Raw genomic sequence first — 19498 nt, 5'->3', positions numbered from 1 at the left:
GGAAAAACAGAAAGGAGCAGGTTGAAAGGGAATACAGAGAGAAGAGATCTGAACTGTTCCTCCTTTAGGGGTGACCTCATATTGATTCTCTCTTGTAACACAAGCTTCCTTTTACTCTCGTGAGTGACAGCTCTCAAAAATGGCTTTTAGGTGAAGGAAGAAAAATGTCTGGAACAATGAAATCTTCTGATTGAACTAGAGTTACATTTTGGCATTTCAATGTAAAGCTGGCACAGTGCATACTCCCTATGAAAACGGTGGTCGGCATGAATTCTAACTCAATCACCATTAGTCTTCATTTTCTCCTTTACTTCATTGCTTTCAAAATGTGGAAGTGAGATTCCTTCCTCTTCATCAAATACATGTCAAATACTTACAAAATGTATAAGATACTCCATATTTAAGATCTAGTTCAACTTCTAATTACAATTCGGTTGATTTAGGAAGATACATTGAAAGATGTATAATCTTTCTCGGGATTGTGTTCTACCTTCAATTTTTTTTTCTGCTTTGAACTTCAGAGAGACAGGCTACGGAAATATATCAGTAATTATAATATCTACAATTAAAGCAACACCTAGAGATCCTGCCCTTCCATTCTGTAACATTGTTTTTGAAAATTTTTCTTTGAAAAATTGCTTTTAAAAGTAATGAATAGATACATCATAATATCAAGAAACCTTTTCTACATGAACCAAAAATACATTAATGATAGATTTATTTAGGTCATGTTAAACTTGTTTCTAATGTTAATAATGGTTACATATTTGGAAAAGTTTCTCAAGGAGTTTTCTTAATCTGGTTGTGGTTTAAAATATTACACTTTTGCATATTTTGAGATGGTTTAATAGGTCTGCTTAGGAGCAGAAAAATGAGCTAGATGACTCTATGATAACACCCAGCCTTTCTCACTCTTGTCTCAATTACGACGTGAACTTTGTATATGTGCAAGATGAATTCTTGCCATTATTAATTTAATGTTAAGATCAATGAATGCATATGGCATATATCTGAAAGGTATTGCTTCAAATCAGAGTCAATCATCTAAGAGCCATAGGGTTTGCACAGGTGAACTAATCACACACTATACTTAGTCTATATGTTATATATTTTGTAAGTAAAAATCATTTGTTGTAAGGGCTTGCTTAGTTTGTGGATCTTCACAAATGCAATTTAAAGGGTTTTTTTAAACCTTAGAGTGGTTATTCTAATATAACAATAGAAATCTGTTTAGTTAATATATAAAATAATATTTGAATAAATCGGTATTTAAGAGAATAAATAATGTTTTAAAGTTTCACTAATTTGGGCTAATTTAAGCCACATTGTTACCAAAGCAATATCTATACTGTAAATGAAGCCAAGAATTAAGCAGTTTTATTATATATTCAATGATTATGTATAATCAGCAAAAATTTTTGAGGAAGACCATCAATGTTCTTTTTTATATGTAGCTTTTGTTATATTAACCTTTTGATTTACCATTTCTGTTTCTCTTCATTTGTTCTGTGGATTCAAATTACCACATGGAGTCATTTTCTTAGCTCAATATTTGCTCCCAACCACCATTTTTGCACTGTTATTGGCAAATATATTCCATTTCTACATGATACAGGCTCAACAAAACATCATATACACATTGTTTTATTCAATTGCTTTTTTATATCAATTAAGAAAGGGGGAAAATGTGCACTTATACTGTCTTTTCTAATTACTTAATTACTATTACTGGTGCTATCTGTAACACCTGTAATGCTTTCAGCCTGAAGAATTTCCTTTGGTATTTCTTTTCAGCTAGTAACAAATCTTGATTTTTGTTGTTGTTTTTCTTTGAGCACTTTGAATATGTTAACCCACTGCTTTCTAGCCTTCATTCTTTCTGATGAGGAGTCAGTTAATTTTATTGAGGTTCCCTTGTAAGTGATGAGTCATTTTTCTTTTACTGTTATCAAGATTTTACTGCCTTGCTCTTTGGCTTTTGATATTTTAATTATGATGTGTCTGTTTGTATATCTCCTTGCTTTTATCTTTCTTGGAGTCTATTGAGCTTCCTGGATTTGTAGAGTGTTGTTCTACAACAAAGTTTGGAAGTTTTCAGCCAATATTTCTTTTTTTTTTTCTGTTTATTTCTCGCTCCTCTACCTCTGATATTCCCATTACTCATATGCTGGTATGCTTAGTGGTATTCACATTTCTCTGAAATTTTGTTTCTTTTTCTTTTTTCTCCTCTTCTTCAGCTTGTATGATTCCTATTGATCTATTTTCAAGTTCACTAATTCAAGCCCACAGATCTACTTTTGAGCCCTTCTGGTGCATTTTTCATCTCAGTTATTGCACTTTTCAATTGTAGAATTTACATTTGGTTCTTTTTTAAGAAATAATTTCTATCTTGTTATTGTCAGAATACTTTTCTTATTTAATCATGTTTTCCTTTATTTCTTTGAATATGTTTATAATGTCTACTTTGAAGTCTTTTTTTTCCTGTTAAATGCTAAATTGGGATACTCTCACAAACAGTTTCTGTTGCATGTTGATTTTTTTTCTGGTGTATGAGTCACACTTTCTTATTTCTTTGGATGTCCCAGAAATGTTGTTGGAAACTGGATATTTTAGATACTATATTGTAGCAACTCTGGTACTGCCCCCTTGCTCCAGGCTTATTATTTTTATTTGCTTGTTTATTGATTTAGGGTCTGGCTGGATTATTTTAGTTAAGTCTATTTCATTCCATCTTTATTAAGCCTTTGATGTTGCAACTAAGGGGCACCCTGAGTCAATTTGGGAATAACAATTGTTTTTGCAGGGTTTTCTTTAACTGTCTCTCTCTTTGAACAGCGTTGAGATCCATTAATTGCTGTTGAGATCCACTGAGATCCTCCACTGTTGAGATCCATTAATTGTGAGCTGACTGCTTTATCATTTTCAATAGTGATCTGGGTCACAGATTGTTTTACAGACTCTTCCAATCAAATTCAGGTTCCTTTGAAAGAATGGTTACAGAGGTCAGTATTTGAGATTTGTTCTGACTCCAGGAAGTCTCCTCCAAGCTGTTTCTCTTTCCCAGGTTCTCTCTGGCAAATGAGCCAGCCAAATTTAGCCTATATCTTTAATGAATTTATGAGTCTCTTTCCAATTTCCTTTCACCACATCCTCTACTCTTTTTGATAGCGTATTTAGGCTTCAATTTCTCCACACCTTATTGCAAAAGTAGTTTGTTATTTTTGGAAGAGACCAAGAGCTATCTCTTCTATGATTTTCTTTTTCCTCTACAGCAGTGGGTGCTAGGCAAAAAATGGAGCCCTCCCCCCCACCTCTTCCCTAGAAATTAGACTCAGTTATTTGTAGGGCAGCATGAGAAAGACTGACATCCTGACCCTCCAGGGAAAGTAGACCTCCAACTGGGAGGTGAGAGTAGAGGCAGTCTTGAGTTATTGGCTGCTACTAATCTCTAGTAGAGTTTCCATCTTGTTGAGCTGGGAAAGGGGAAGGAGGGAGCAGTCTTTGTTCAAATACTATAGCCTCTCACTGCTATTATGGAACTTTAGTAGATTTTTAAAAATAAATACTTCTTTACTGGCTATAGCCTTTAGCACCATTTCCAGAGATTTTAATGGTTGTGTTTTCACATATTCCACTGGGAAGTGGGTCCACAGAGCTCATCATGCAATCATGCCAGTGACTGTTCTTTAATAAATAAATTTTCTTTTCTTTTCTTTTTTTATTACCTTTACTCTTTTGGGTAATAGCCTCAAATGTCTCTTTAACTTGGCCTTTTGAAAAAAAAAACAACTATAGCATAAGAGTTGATTGTCATCACTCATGCAGACTACATCGTTAATTCCATCTTCTTTTTTATTTGAAATAACACATTAAATGATTATATTAATCAAGAATATTAAATAGCTTTATAAGCACCACCAACAACATCACTAAGAAATAAATGGTTAGCATGCAGTACTGTTCTTGTTTTAGAGGTTCATAGAGGCAAATATGCTTCTAATAAATGTTTAACAGTCTTCATTAAGTGCTCTTAGAACATTAAAATCATCTAAAATTGCTACAATAATTAGTCTTCTAAACAGCAGAGTGAGCACAAGTAGGATTGATCACTTGCCCAGATTTAACAATGTGGCACCCAACATTTTGATGAGTCTCACTAAAAACAGATGCCACCGTCATATACTCTTTTTAAGTATAGAACAATAATGTCAAGAAAATTTCAATTCTTGGGTGCTTTTATTCTTTCAGACAATATCATATCAAACATTAGATGAAATATTTCAGCCCAAGAACATGTAAAGAATCAACACACTACTAGAGAAAAGTATTTTTCTGTAGCTAACATGGCATGAAAAGCACAGAAATAAAATAACAATCTAAGCTGGCATTGTTAGTGTTGCACTCACTTGGATGATTATGGGCTTTTGAGAGATGGACATATTTTGACCATTTCAATCAGAGAAGATACGGTCAATTGACTCATAGAAGGACTAGAAATGGAGGTTGATTCTTCTGTTCTATTTATACCAAACTATAAGAGGACAAAGCCATTTATGACTTATCTTCAGAGTTTTAAGGTTATTTTATGGGCATTTGAGTTGCAAATTGTCTATTATCATGGAACTTAACTGAGGCTACTATTGCAAAAAACGTTTAAAATTTCATGTAGAAAGAGAGATAAAGTTGCAATCAAAACAAATTTCTCTGATATTGGTCATCTATTTCCTGAAGTAAAATGAATTTAACAATCTCTTTGCTTATAGTGAACTAATGCCAATTAGTCCCGTAGTAATAATGTAAGTTCATATTATCTTCGAGGCTGAAGTAATTTAGAAGAAAACATCGAAAGTCCAATGAATGCTGATAATATTCCTTCACTAATGACTTAGATGTGCACCAATGACTCTCAAGGAAATGGTGCAGAGCAATTTTCTGCACCTACAATATATCATATAGAATACTCTTTAACATATTACCCGATCTTATTTGCTATTGGTGTGAATCTGAGTCTTTGCACTTTTTGTGAATTAAAATTTTATTCATCTGAAAAAAAAAACCTCAGCATCTCTTCTGAGAGATGTTTGAGTCTCCTTTGGGTACATCTTGTTATTTATAGCATCTCACTTATGACCTTTAAAAATTGGAATAATTGTCTTGAGAAATTATTTTCTCTAGCGGCTAAAAGAACTAGTTTTTACCCCCTATCATGTACAAATTAACCATCTCTTTGAAATCAGGTAATGATTTTTTAAATGTGCAATTTAAAATTTCAAACCATATTACCACTTTCCTCCCAGAAGCTTCACTGTCAGTGACTTAGTAAAACCATCATTAATCACAAGATAAGCTACAGTCATGTGGTGATTGTAATTTGGTCCCACGGAACCAAAGACAAATGATATGGAATACCATTAGCAATGATATCTTTAATGTAGACATTCATCATGGACTCAGGTTCACTTGATGTGACTTTGGGATAAAAATAGGGGGAAATTACCTAGCTGTTGAAGATTCTATTGCTATTAAATCATAATTTTGACAAAATTGTACAAAATAAGAGTGTAGATTTTGTGCTTCCCGTTTTACACTCTTAAAAGACAAAATTGCAGGGGGCTTTGAAGAAACCAGATGCAGTGCAATTAGAATAGTGAATACTGATTAGCTGTTATCTATCTAATTGCTAATAATAGAATCTGAGGTTTTGGCAAGCTATTTATAGAAGTCACAAGGCTGCTCCAGTTCATCAGAACAGGTAAGCTGCTAACAGAGGCTAAGAAGGAGACACACACACACACACACACACACACACACACACACACACACAGTCTTTGATCAGTGACACATTTTATTGGTCATAAACTTCCTGAATATATTGTATTATAATCCCCTAAAGCAACAGAATACAATTTTTAGGAAGAGATACTTGTTATCTAACTTAAGTTCTATCCAGTGGTCACATTTAAGAAGCTATTTATGTTTGCAAAGACCTACACAATTATTATTAAATGCTTTCCCTGTAGGAAATCCATGAGGTGAACTGAATGCAGAATCAAAAGTGTGATTGCATTCACAACTGGGAATAAATATTGACAATATCCTGCAGCCTTCTCCTAAAGAATATATGAGTTGAGCTTTAATTCTTCATGGAGAAAAAAAAATAAAATCTGCTACTTCAGGAATAAATTCAGGCAATACTACTGTGTATTTTATTTCATTTATTTTGATTGTTTCTGCCTTTGAGACCTACTGTGTAGCTTGCTCTACTACACCTGTCTCTGCTCCTATAAATTTATTTTCTTCCTGGCATTCTTTAGTTGAGTGATTCAATCTATGCTCCCACTGATTACAGGTAATTCTGTGCTCAGATGGAGTTGATCTACTGTTAAACCACAACATCTCTGTAGAGTCAGGTTTAAGATCTGGTCCACCAAATCTTTTCCTCTTTGCGAGATAAATTCAGTAAAAGAAATTAGAATGACTCTAACACTTTACTGCCTTGAAAATTTTAAAATACGTCTATTTTTGTGGTTAAGAAAGTGTCCCAACCTTGTAATTGTGTTCATGCTTTATAGAAATATATATATATATATATATATATATATATATATATGTAATATATAAATACATAATTTATCTTTAAGTTTCTATGGATCTGTGGATCAGCATTTAGTTTAATTTTATCTACATTTTGCCTACTGATTTCTTGGTTTGAGGGAACATTCTTTTGTTCTTGGGAATCCTGAAGATTAAATGCTATATTTGCTTGAACATATGTCTTGCAATTGGGTCTATGATAAAGTTCTTAGCAACATGAAAAGGTAGTTTCAAACATCTACACTACAAACAATATGAACCTTTTATAAATTGTAGAAAAATCCCTATGGCAAAGGAAATTTGAGTTTGAAGGTGCCTAATTTAGAATTCCCTTAAAGAATCTGGCTTCTGCAATAACATAAAAGATTAGCTCCTACAAGCCAGAAGATTCTAGTGGTAAGTATAACAGTTTAGAATCTGCAGACTGATTACAGACATGCTAGATTTTATGAATTTGAGAAAATATTTAATTTATACAACAGATATTTTTGGGCACTATATTATTTTGTTAGGGCTGCTGTAACAAAGTACCACATACTAGGTGGCTTAAACAAGAGAAATTTATTTCTCACCGTTCTGGAAGCTAGAAGTCCAAGAGCAAGGTGTCAGCAGGGTTGATTTCTTCTGAGGATTCTCTCTTTAGCTTGTAGATAGTCACCTCCTGCTGTGTCCTCATATGATCTTTCCTCTGTATGCAGGCATTCTCATGTCTTCCTCTATGCAGGAGCACCAATGGTGTCTCTCTGTGTGTCCAAATTTCCTCTTCTTAAAAAGACACTAGTCAAATTGGACTAGGGGCCACACTAATGACCTCATTTTTATCCCATCACCTTTTTTAAAGGCCCTATCTCCAAATACAGTCACATTCTGATGTACTGGGGGTTAGGGCTTCAATGTGTAAATGTGGAAGTGGGTGGGGCACAATTCAGCCTATAACAGGCACCTCAGTTGAGCATTGGGAATATAGCACTGAATGAAACAGACAAGAATCACTGCTATCCTGAAACTTATATTATTCTGCATAATGTCTCTGAATTCTCAGTTTCCTCATCTGTAAAACAACGTTATAGATGTTGCTGGATTATGTCAGATAATGGTAGAGAGAATTTACAATAGTTAATTAGCCATAGGAAGTCTCAACAAATCATCATGAGAATTGTGATGATAAAACCTGTTGATAAACATTGGCAGAAAATCTTCACACACCCTCTCCTGCAATTCCAAATGAGTTGGTTGCCTTCAGGCAATGACAGGATTGCTACTCAAGTGCATTACGCATAGGACATATGTATTATTTCACAAGTCTTACTAAATTATTTGCCTTCATTAGTATTACAGTTATAGGAGTCACCGAGTTTCTGTGAGTGATATGAGGATATTTCATCTGATTAGATACTTAAATTCCTCTTTGTTTCTTCTTGAAGGGATTTTATATTTCTAGTTGTATAGGTTTAGTTCATCATGTTTGGGTCCAAGGTAGAATGGTACTGACCCCTTCTGGTTAACTCTATTACAAATTCTTCATGAATGTATTTTCAATTTGTGATATCTCACTTCAAACAATTCCTTCAACATTGATACCTTCAGTGATTTCCTGCTTAAGAGGTTTTTCCCTTGACTCCTTATGCATATCCATTTATTCAACAAAAATATATATCTTACCTACAATATATAGGCATTGTTCTCAGCTTTGGAGATACAGAATTAAACAAAATAGACAAAAATCTCTAACTTAATGTAGCTTATATTTAAGTGTTGATGAGTAGAAGTTTTTCTGTGGAAGATTTTCTGTGGGTTTATACCCACTACTCTTAATCAATATCAACCACTGTTGTAATTTAGAAGAAGATATGATAGTCTCAACTGCAAAGTACAGTATAACAGCATATTTACACTTTTTACATAAACTTTTATCCTTGAGTCATAATCTAAAAATTAAGCACTATAGCAAATATAGGTTTTTTCCAGAATCATCTTGCTTTAGACATTTGAACATGATAAAATGTCTTAAATTTACTCTTAGATAATTATCAAGTCACTTTATGCTAAATTGTAGCAAGTATATCTTTTAAATATTATTTATTTTCTACTTCTGTTTAAGGTCGTCCCTGCCATTATCTTAGTTCAATCAACTGTCATTTCTTATATGCGTTACTGCAAGTTTTCAGTATTTTTCTGTTATAATAGATTCTACACACTACACAAAAGATGTCTTTCTGTTTCAAACTTGTCAGATGATTTTCACTTCTCATGACCGCCCACATCATACTACAGTTTTATAAAAGATAAATAAGAGGAACTTCCAGTTCCTCAAACATGACAATCTGCAACCTCAATACTCAACTTTCTTTCAAAAAAAAATCCATTGGAATCCATTGATGGACTCTTTTTCCTCTTTTCAATTTTTGATGGTGGGGGGAGTGGTTTCTGGCTCTCCCTCTCTCTCTAGACTTACTACATTGTTTGCTAATAAAGGTGGGGATCCTGTCTTATCCTTCTTTATATGTGCAGTTTCTAGCACAATTCCTACCTCCCCTTTGTTTTATGTAAATGACTTTTTGAGCCATATTTTGCATAGCATATAATTCATTCTTTTCAAATATACAATTCAATGATTTTAATAAATACATTGTTGTTTAAATGTGAAGCCATCACAATAAATCTATTTTAGAACATTTTAGCACCCTAAAACAAAATTCTGTTTGTGCACACTTGCTGTTTATCCTTCCTCTTCCCTGCCTCCATCTGGGTGACTACTAATGTACTTGCTATCTTTATAGCTTTGTGGGGTTTTTCTTTTGATATTTGTATAAATTGAATCATAAAATATATGGTTTTTTGGATTCTTTCACTAAAATGTTTTTGAAGTTCATTCATGGAACAGAAAATATCCATAGATTGTTTCTTTTTTATGAATATTGTTCTATTATATATTAGAAACTTTATCATACACAGTACATAAAATGAAAAATATGTATAATCAATTTGTCGGTCCCTGCTTGGCTGGGGTTGTCTTAATTTCTCAGTTATTCATGAAGGATAATTTTATAAGATATAGAATTCTTGGCTGAAAGTCCTTTTCTTTCTTTTCCTTTCCTACTGCCTCCTGGCCACCATGATTTCAGATGAGTTAGTTGCTGATTTTATACAGGATCCTTGTATATGATGACTCATTTTTCTCTTGATACCTTTAAACTTTTCTCTTCATCTTTGAGTTTCATTAGATTTACTAAGAAGTATGTAATTAGCAGGAGTCTCTTTGAGGTTATTCTATTTAGATTTTGTTGAGCTTCTAGTATATTTAGATTAAATGTCATTAAATTTGGGAACATTTCATTCCTTATTTCTTCAAATATTTTTTCTTCTGATTTACCACTGTTCTCTTCTTCTGGTTCTTTATTCATATGTTGCCATGCTTGATGTTGTCCCTCACATCTATTAAGCTCTGCTAATTTTTCTTTGCTCTCTTTGTTCTTTCTGTTCCTCCGTCTAGATTATCTTCATTGTTCTACTTCATAGTTTTGTTTTTCTGCCAGCTCAAATTTGTTAAGTACCTCTAGAATATTTTTCATTTAAGTTATTGTACTGTTCACTTCCAGAATCTCTATTTTATACTTTAATTTTACCACAATAAAAATCATTATTTTTATTATTATTATTTTTCAATAAATTTTTGAAATTCTCCATTTGATGAAACATAGTTGCCATACTTTAATTCTGTAAACATAGTTTTATTTAGTTGATCATCTTAAGAAGAACAAGACCAAGTTATACATTGTCTATATAAAATCCACTGCAAATAGAAAGGTACAGATAGGTTAAAATTAAAGGAAGGCATAAGAATAACATCAATTAAAAGAAAGCTGGAGTAATTATATTAATTTCATAAAAAGCAGACAAGAATAAAAAAATTCTCATTGATTAAGAGGGGCATTACATGATGATAAAGAAATCTATTCCTTAAAAAACATAACAATCCATAATGTGTATGCACCTAACAACAGAGCATCAAAATACATGAGGCAAAAACTGACAGAACTGCACTGCAAGGAGAAATAAACAAATCTACAATAATAATTGGAGACCTCAACACCCCTCGGTCAGTAATTGATAGATCAAGCAGGCAGGAAATCAATGAGGAGGTAGATGAACTGAACTGCACAAATCAATCAACTTTATCTAATTGATATTTATGGAATACTCCATCCAACAAGAGCAGAATATACATTCTTCTCCACTTCACTTGAAACATTCATCAATGTAAACAATATTCTGGGCCATAAAATACACCTTAATAAATTAAAAAAAAAAGAAATCTCACGAAGTATATTCTCATATCACAGTGGAATTAAAGTAGATATCAATAACATATAGATAACTGAAAATTTCTTTTAATATTTGGAAATAAAAAATATACTTATAAGTAGCAGATGGGTCAAAAAGTAATCCCAAGAGAAATAAAAAATAATTTGATCTAAATAAAAATGAAAATACATGCTATCAAAAATTGTGGGATGCATCAAAAGCAATGCTTAGAGGGAAATTTTTAGTATTAAATGCATATATTAGAAAAGAAGAAAGATCTAAAATTAATAACTTAAGCTTCCACTTTAGGAATGTAGAGAAAAAACAGATGAAGCCTACAACAAGCAGAAGAAAGGGAATAATAAAAATTAGAACTGAGATCAACAAATTAGAAAACAACACACATAAAACAACAAAACCAAAAGCTGGTTATTTGGAAAAATCAATAAAATTAGGAAATATCTAGCCAAGTTAATAAAGAAAAAAAGAGAGAAGACAAAAATTATCAATATCAGAAATGAAAGAGGGATGATCAGACCGACTCATATTTATGGCATTTATTCTATGACTTATTACATGACCAAGTGAGATTTAATTCAACTATACAAGTCTGGCTCAAAATTTTAAAAATCATCAAATTTAATAAACCATATGTACATGCTACAGAAATATCATATGATCAGTTTAACTGACTCACAAAAAGCATTTGACAAAATCCAACAGACATTCAGGATAAAAATTCTCAGCAAACTAGTAATAGAGTGGAACTTCCTTGACTTAATAATGAACATTTACAGTAGACTTACAGCTGTTATTGTACTTAATGGTGAGAGATTAGACACTTATTCTCTTAAGATCAGGAACAAAGCAAGGATGTCCTCTCTCACCACTCCAATTCAGTATCATACTAGAAGTTGTAGCTTGTGCAATAAGAAAAAATATAAAATGTACACTGATTAGAAAGGAAAAAATAAAATAGTCTTTTTACACAAATGACATGATTATTTATATAGACAACACCAAAGAATCTACATAAGACCTCCTGGAACTAATGAGCAACTATTGCAAGTTTATAGATAACAACCTCAATACTCCCAAAATCAATAGCTTATTGGTATTGACAAATTAATTCTAAAAGATTCAAGGATTTAGATGTCCACATATTGGGAGTAGAAGGGGTTTTTATTCTGTCTAAGACACAACCTAGTTAAAAATGGGCAAATGATCTGATAGACATGAAGAGATTCTAAACCTCATTTGGCATCAGGGAAGTGCAAATAACAACAATAAGATACCATTACACACCTATTAGAATGGCTGAAATTAAAAAACAAAAAACAAAAAACGACAAAACCAATTACTAGTAAGGATATGTAGTGACAGGAGCTCTCATTCACTGTTGGTGGGGTACAAAATGGCACAGCTGGTTTGTTTGTTTTTTTTAACATCTTTATTGAAATATAATTGCTCTACAATGGTGTTTTAGTTTCTGCTTTATAACAAAGTGAATCAGCCATACATATACATCTATCCCCATATCTCTTCCCTCTTGCGTATCCCTCTCACCCTCCCTATCCCATCCCTCTAGGTGGTCACAAAGCACTGAGCTGATCTCCCTGTGCTATGTGGCTGCTTCCCACTAGCTATCGATTTTACATTTGGTAGTATATATATGTCACTGCTAATCTCTCACTTCATCTCAGTTTACCCTTCCCCCTCCCCATGTCCTCAAGTCCATTCTCTACATCTGCGTCTTTATTCCTGTGCTGCCCCTAGGTTCTTCAGAACAATTTTTTCTTTTTTAAAATTCCATATATATGTGTAACCATACAGTATTTGTTTTTCTCTTTCTGACTTACTTCACTCTGTATAACAGACTCCTAGGTCCATCCACCTCACTACAAACAACTCAATTTCGTTCCTTTTTATGGCTGAGTAATATTTCACTGTATATATGGCCACATCTTCTTTATCTATTCATCTGTTGATGGACACTTAGATTGCTTCCATGTTCTGGTTATTGTAAATCAGAGCTGCAATGAACATTGTGGTATATGACTCTTTCTGAATTATGGTTTTCTCAGGGTATATGCCCAGTAGTGGGATTGCTGGGTCATATGGTAGTTCTATTTTTAGTTTTTTAAGAAACCTCCATACTGTTCTCCATAGTGGCTATATCAATTTACATTCCCACCAACAGTGCAAGAGGGTTCCCTTTTCTCCACACCCAATCCAGCATTTAATGTTTGTAGATTTTTTGATGATGGCCATTCTGACCGGTGTGAGGTGATACCTCATTGTAGTTTTGATTTGCATTTCTCTAATGATTAGTGATGTTGAGCATCCTTTCATGTGTTGGTGATCTGTATATCTTCTTCGGAGAAATGTCTATTTAGGTCTTCTGCCCATTTTTGGATTAGGTTGTTCGTTTTTTGATATTGAGCTGTATGAGCTGCTTGTAAATTTTGGAGATTAATCCTTTGTCAGTTGCTTCGTCTGTAAATATTTTCTCCCATTCTGAGGGTTGTCTTTTCATCTTGTTTATGGTTTCCTTTGCTGTGCAAAAGCTTTGAAGTTTCATTAGGTCCCATTTGTTTTTGTTTTTATTTCCATTTCTCTAGGAGGTGGGTCAAAAAGGATCTTGCTGTGATTTATGTCATAGAGCATTCTGCCTATTTTTTCCTCTAAGAGTTTTATAGTGTCTGGCCTTACAGTTAGGTCTTTAATCCATTTTGAGTTTATTTTTGTGTATGGTGTTAGGGAATGTTCTAATTTCATTCTTTTACATCTAGCTGTCCAGTTTTCCCAGCACCACTTATTGAAGAGGCTGTCTTTTTGCTATTGTATATTCTTGCCTCCTTTATAAAATACAAGGTGACCATATGGGCACAGCTGTTTTGAAAACAGTTAGGCATTTCTTACAAAGCTAAACATAGTCTTATCATAACAATTACTCTCCAAGATATCTACCCAAATTATCTGAAAATGTATGTGCACACAAAAACCTATGTGTGGGTGTTTATAGCAGCTATATTCATAATTGCCAAACTGGAAGCATGCAAGACAATCTTCAATAGTTGAATTACAACAAACTGTGACATGACATACCATGGAACAATCTCCAGTGATAAAAAGTCTAAATGAAAGAAGCCAGTCTGAAAAGCTGCATAGTATATGATTCTATTCATATGCTATCCCAGAAGAGGAAAAACCATGGAGAAGATAAACAATTTAGTGGTTTCTTTTAAATTTTTGCCCAGGCTCTTGTCTGCCCCAACTGTACTCACAGTCTTAGGTGATGTTGTTAGAGCAAAATGCCATTGTCTTCAGTAATTCTTGGGAATAGGTGCTTTTTTTGTTGATACTTTTGTTTTTGTTTTTCAGAGCTAAACTCCAAGTTAAACCAAATTGCTTCAAAGCTCTGAGAATAGAGGTTTTCCTAAAGCTTTTTATTTTGTCAAACTATAGGTTGTACTCTGGGATGAGGTTTTCAACAGAGCTCCCCAAAAGAGATTAGTCATCTCTGTTGGCTATAAATCTGCTGGCTTTCATTCCCACTATGCCACTGATTTGGGAAGTGAGAAAGGAGGGGAGTAGCCCCAAATTAAAGTGCTGCAGTCCCTGCTGTTCTTACTGTGGTTCAGTAGAATATCTTGAGTAGATGCTTTTCATTTATTCATTTATTCTGTGAAATTTGGTTAATTTCCAGAGTTCTGAAATTGTTGGCTTTTACTATTTTGTCAGTATTTTCATTGCTTTTTGGGGAGAGCAGGTTCACTGAGATTCTCACCCCCCACCCTCCATTCCAGAAGACAGCCTCTCAAAGGAATAGATCTGGATGCTCCATATGTGAATATGCTAGCTGGAGGAGAATAACGAAAGCAGCTAGGGAGTACTGGCACAGTAAATTGAAATCAGACTCTGGAAAGGGGACGGCAGTTAAGTGGCAGTATTGAAAGTTTAGATTTTTGTCCCATGAATAAGGGGAAATCCCTCAATATTTTGATTAGAGGAATAACCTGGAAAAATAAGATTTGTAAAATGTATTCTTGTCTGTAGATGAATTGTTGAAGAATGCTTTGATGCAGAAAGATTAGGTTTTATTTCTATCTGGGAATAACATGCAAAGTCATGAGTTAGTGGGGTCAATAGAAATGTAAAGAACTGAAAGAAAGATGTTTTAAGAAATACTTGATGAGATTTTGAGATTGGTGAATATGAGAGATAAAAGGCTAAAATCAGAGGTGTTTTAAGTTTTTAAGTCTGAGTTTGGAGAAATTGATCCATTAGTGGAAATCAGAGATTAATGTTAAGAAGAAAAAAATTAATAGTTTCCTTAACTATTGATGGAATGTGTAATATGAAATTTCCAGACAAAATGTTGGCGACATGCACCTAGAATTCAGTTTTGAGATTGAAGTTTGCTGATACAGATTTGCAGATAAATATAAGTGTAAAATTTGAAACCGTAAAAATAGAAAGGACATTTCCAAGAAAGAGACGTGGAATTTACAGAGAAGGTTCATACAGAAAACACGGTTCTGAGGTGAAAATAGAGTCTATGGAAATATAGATTGTTGACAATTTGCTGAGCTCTATCAAAGAGTTGATGATTTACTGGAAGGATGTCACTTTGAAATAGTTACTATAGTTGGACCCAGGAAAAAAACAATTGGCTAAGCAAAGTGAGAGAAATGTGTAGTAGAGATCAGACATAATTTTCAAAATTTACACAATTTAAAACATCCTAGTGTTACCTTGGATTGGATCATGAAACAGAAAGAAGGACAATAATGACAAAACTGGTGACATCCAAAAAATGTCTGGAGTTTAGTTAATAATAATAATATTAAGAGTAATAACAATAGTAATAATAGAGAGAATAACATTGTTGCTTTGTCCCTCTAGAAGATAGTCACCTGTCTGCTATGGAGAATGAGAATAAATACAATCAAGACTATACTGATGTGTCAATGAACTACTTGGTGTTAACAAATTTAAGACAGTTTTTCATTTGAGTTCTCATATTATTTTCTTTTCTTGTAGGTGGAGATGTGACATATAGTGAAGGAAGAATTGAAATTACTTTAGCTCTGAAGAATCAGAGTTAAATGTTTAACAGGGCATGCATGGTTAAAATTTTTTATTTCTGTAGAATGAATTAGTCACTTTATTTGTGTTTATTTTATATTTTATGATAGTAATAACACTGCATATAAATTTCTGAGTTGTAATTATGGAGCAGAAATTACTAATTTTACTAGGGAAGTAGTGTTTTTGATGTCATCATTTGACATACAACTAGAATCAAAACATAAAATCACATATAAGCTTGGTTTGATTCTATTTTTAATCAGGGTAGTAAACTATCCAATAATTTTTCATTTACATTCAATTTGCTGTCAGTTGTATCTGCTCACAATTTTTCCTTACAATATTTGTGTTTTCTGCAGATTTTCACCTTGTTATAGATACGACATTTTCTTACACACAGTGTAACGTGTTACTGTTACTGAAACAACAAACTATTCTCAAGTTCTGACTAACGTAATTCAACGTAAACTCTCTGTTCCATTGTATCATCAACATGGTATCTTATGTGTTTAGGAAACAATATCGTTAGTAATATTGACATCAACTTTAAAAATACTAATCAAATATTCTCTTCCCCTCACTTCATGATCAGAGGATCTACCTATTATATGTTATAACCTCCTTTAAGCACATATTTATTTTCCCCAAATAAGAAAATAAAGAACAATGTTGGTCTCATTTCATTGCTTATATTTGTTGTTTACTGTCTTCTAAACTTCTTTATGAATTAAACCTTTACAAATGATTGACTATTAAAAGGAATTATAATAATGTCACCCTGAAAGTTTTATAATCTAACAATAATAGAAAGAACTAAACACAGGTTCCTACATATATGCTCTTTTTGTCTTTTAAATTCTTGAGATATAATTTCTGGAATTTGTATTTTTACAACTTGCTAGATGTACAGGACAAAAATAGTCTGCCTCTGTGGAGAAAACTTCTGCCAAAGACTTTTTTTGTTTTATCTTTATGATGAATGCAAATTCTCCATTAAAAAGCAGATTTTTCATTTCAAATGTTGAATGATACTTAAAATAATCCAGTTGGTTATAATTAGATGCTGAGGAAGGAAAAAGACACACACATGAGAATATTTTCTGGTTCTATAGCAATTTCACTTGATTGCAAAATAAAACTGTGTTAGTCACTTATATGAAAAGCCAAATAAATCTTGATGTTAATCTGAGTAATGCTGCTTTCTTCAAAAATGCAAAGTATTAAACACACTTTTTTAATAACATCATTGCATATTAAATTAATCCAGCCTTGTTTATAGACAATGGAAAAAATTGCTTATTAGTATGACTTAGTTTTGTTCCCACTATGATCTACCCATTTTCTTATTTTACTCCAAATATTACTTGTCTTAAAAGATGCTTTTTGGAAACTCGGGGGCTAATTTAATCAAAGACAAGTATTAAGTTCTCCAGATGTTTTTTGTTAGATGTAACTATAGCTATCCCATTACATTATCTATCTAGCTCTTTTACTGAAGATTTTTGAGTTCTCCTCTCATTGAAGGAAAACTTTACGTAAAACCCAATGTATAACTCCCAGATAAAAATGTTGATTTCTTAAAAAACATTTATTGTGTACCTATTGCAACCAAGCCTTGAATAGAACAAAACAAAACAAAACAAATAAACAAACCAAAAAAACTAGTGACAGTGTTGTTTAATGGGTAGAAAATTAATTTTTATCTTCAAACCAATTGAATACTATGACAGTTAGATCAGTATTTTTCCAAGTATGATTCATGGATGAACCTCATTCAGAACCACCTGGACGTGTTTGTTAAAAATGTTTGCTATGGCTTTATACTTGATCCAATAAATCAGGGTACTTAAATTTTAAAAAGCTACCAAGAATACTGTTGTATGCACGAAAGTATACGTACCACTGAGTCATAAGGCAAGCTAGATTGTAGATATTCTGCATTTAAGCCAGTTTTCTCATCACAGGCATTTATAATTGTTTTGATAATATTCTTCTTCAGTGAAACTCCTGAGAAGGTTAGTTGTGCCTCATCAGTCACCTCCCCAAGCTCCCCACACATCCAGTGCTTAATTCTTGTACTAACACATTTCATCACAATATTGCCTATGAAATTTTTTTGCAGACAAAATATTCCAATTGAATTATTTTTCTGTTTAAGTATTAAGCAATGCCATATTTTTATCTGCATTATAACCAAGACCTGTTTTATATATAACAAAGAGCTTTTTTGTTTGTTTTAAAATACACTTGTCTACTTTCAACCAAATTCATCAGTCAAGACCCGGAACTTAATTTGCAAGGCCCAGTGTAAAATAAATATGTGAGACTGCTTGTTTATAAATTATTATGCATTTCTAAGTGATGGCAACAGAGCATTAAACCAAGTATGAGACCCTATGAAATCTCATTGGTTGCATGCCCATGAAGCTGTCTCTGCCAAGGGAACATTCATATGTCTTCTACTAGTGAATAGCCAAAATATTGTTTGACCAAATTAAAAAAACAAAAAAAAAGGAAAAAGAAAGTGAAGGCTTCTTGTTCAAAAACAAAAAAAAAAAGGAAAAAGAAAGTGAAGGCTATTTGTACACTTACTATTTATGGTGATTTAACATTTGAACATTTTTTTAAAAAGTAAGTGTAAAATTATATAATGCTATCCTGAAGCTGTATTAATCTTAAAGAACTATTTCTTGAATAAAGCCACTTATGACACTTGATTTCTTCAGTAGATTGCTTATTTTTAAGTGAATTACCCATCTTTTCAATATCTCTTTATTCACCTCCAAACCTATTCTGACCAAATGAATCTAGACTTTAGAATAGTGCTCCCATATAATAAATATTTAATTTGGTAGAAAATAGAAACAATAGAAGATGTCCAGGTAGGTCTTCAGCTGCCAGTTAAGATAGGGCTAAATATCTCAGGCTTGGAGTTCAATCTTTTAATGGAAATAGATTAAATATTTGTAAAACAATAATATTAATGCAATGTGGCCAAATAAAGTGGTATTTAGCATATAGTTTCCTGCTTTTCACTTCTTGCCATTATAAACACATTTTTAAAATTCCAATGTTTCTAAATACACATTCCTCTCATATGCTGCACATGGAGACATTTAAATAACTATGTAGTATGGGTAAAATGGAATAACCTTTAAGATCTCTGCCAGCTGGAACTGAAATGAACCTTCAAAATCATTGTTTTCCCTTTTCTGAAGGACTCCCTGAGGATTACATTGAAAACAATTCTGTCTTCCTGTCTAACACAGTTCATGCATCAACTCCAACCTACAATGACACAGAAGAATTCCTGCAGTGTATTACCCTGAATGATACACAATGTATGTTCAGAAGACAACTTTAGCGTTCATGTTCTACATATACAACATATATGTTGAAATCTAGATCTTACTGACATTTACCAATATAAGCTACAATGGAGAAAAGCTTAGGAAAATATGCCTATTAGACATGGATAAATATATGACTGCAGGTAATAAAATTA

At 32.8% G+C, this 19498-nt stretch overlaps 1 long non-coding RNA gene across 1 annotated transcript in view; it reads right to left on the bottom strand.

Annotated features, from left to right (window-relative positions):
* The window catches only part of LOC309634959, a 37346-nt gene extending 18528 nt beyond the window's left edge, over positions 1 to 18818 (bottom strand). The window contains exon 1 of the long non-coding RNA XR_014248530.1: positions 7167 to 18818. This is a non-coding gene — a long non-coding RNA (uncharacterized lncRNA). The remainder of the gene's footprint in view (positions 1 to 7166) is intronic.
* Positions 18819 to 19498: the final 680 nt, after the last annotated feature.

Source organism: Balaenoptera borealis (assembly GCF_965194805.1).
Source record: "Balaenoptera borealis genome assembly, chromosome: 9".
Classification (NCBI taxonomy): Eukaryota; Metazoa; Chordata; class Mammalia; order Artiodactyla; family Balaenopteridae; genus Balaenoptera; species Balaenoptera borealis.
The sequence above is the reverse complement of the archived record's forward strand: the minus strand, read 5'-3'. Positions and strand labels throughout refer to the sequence as shown.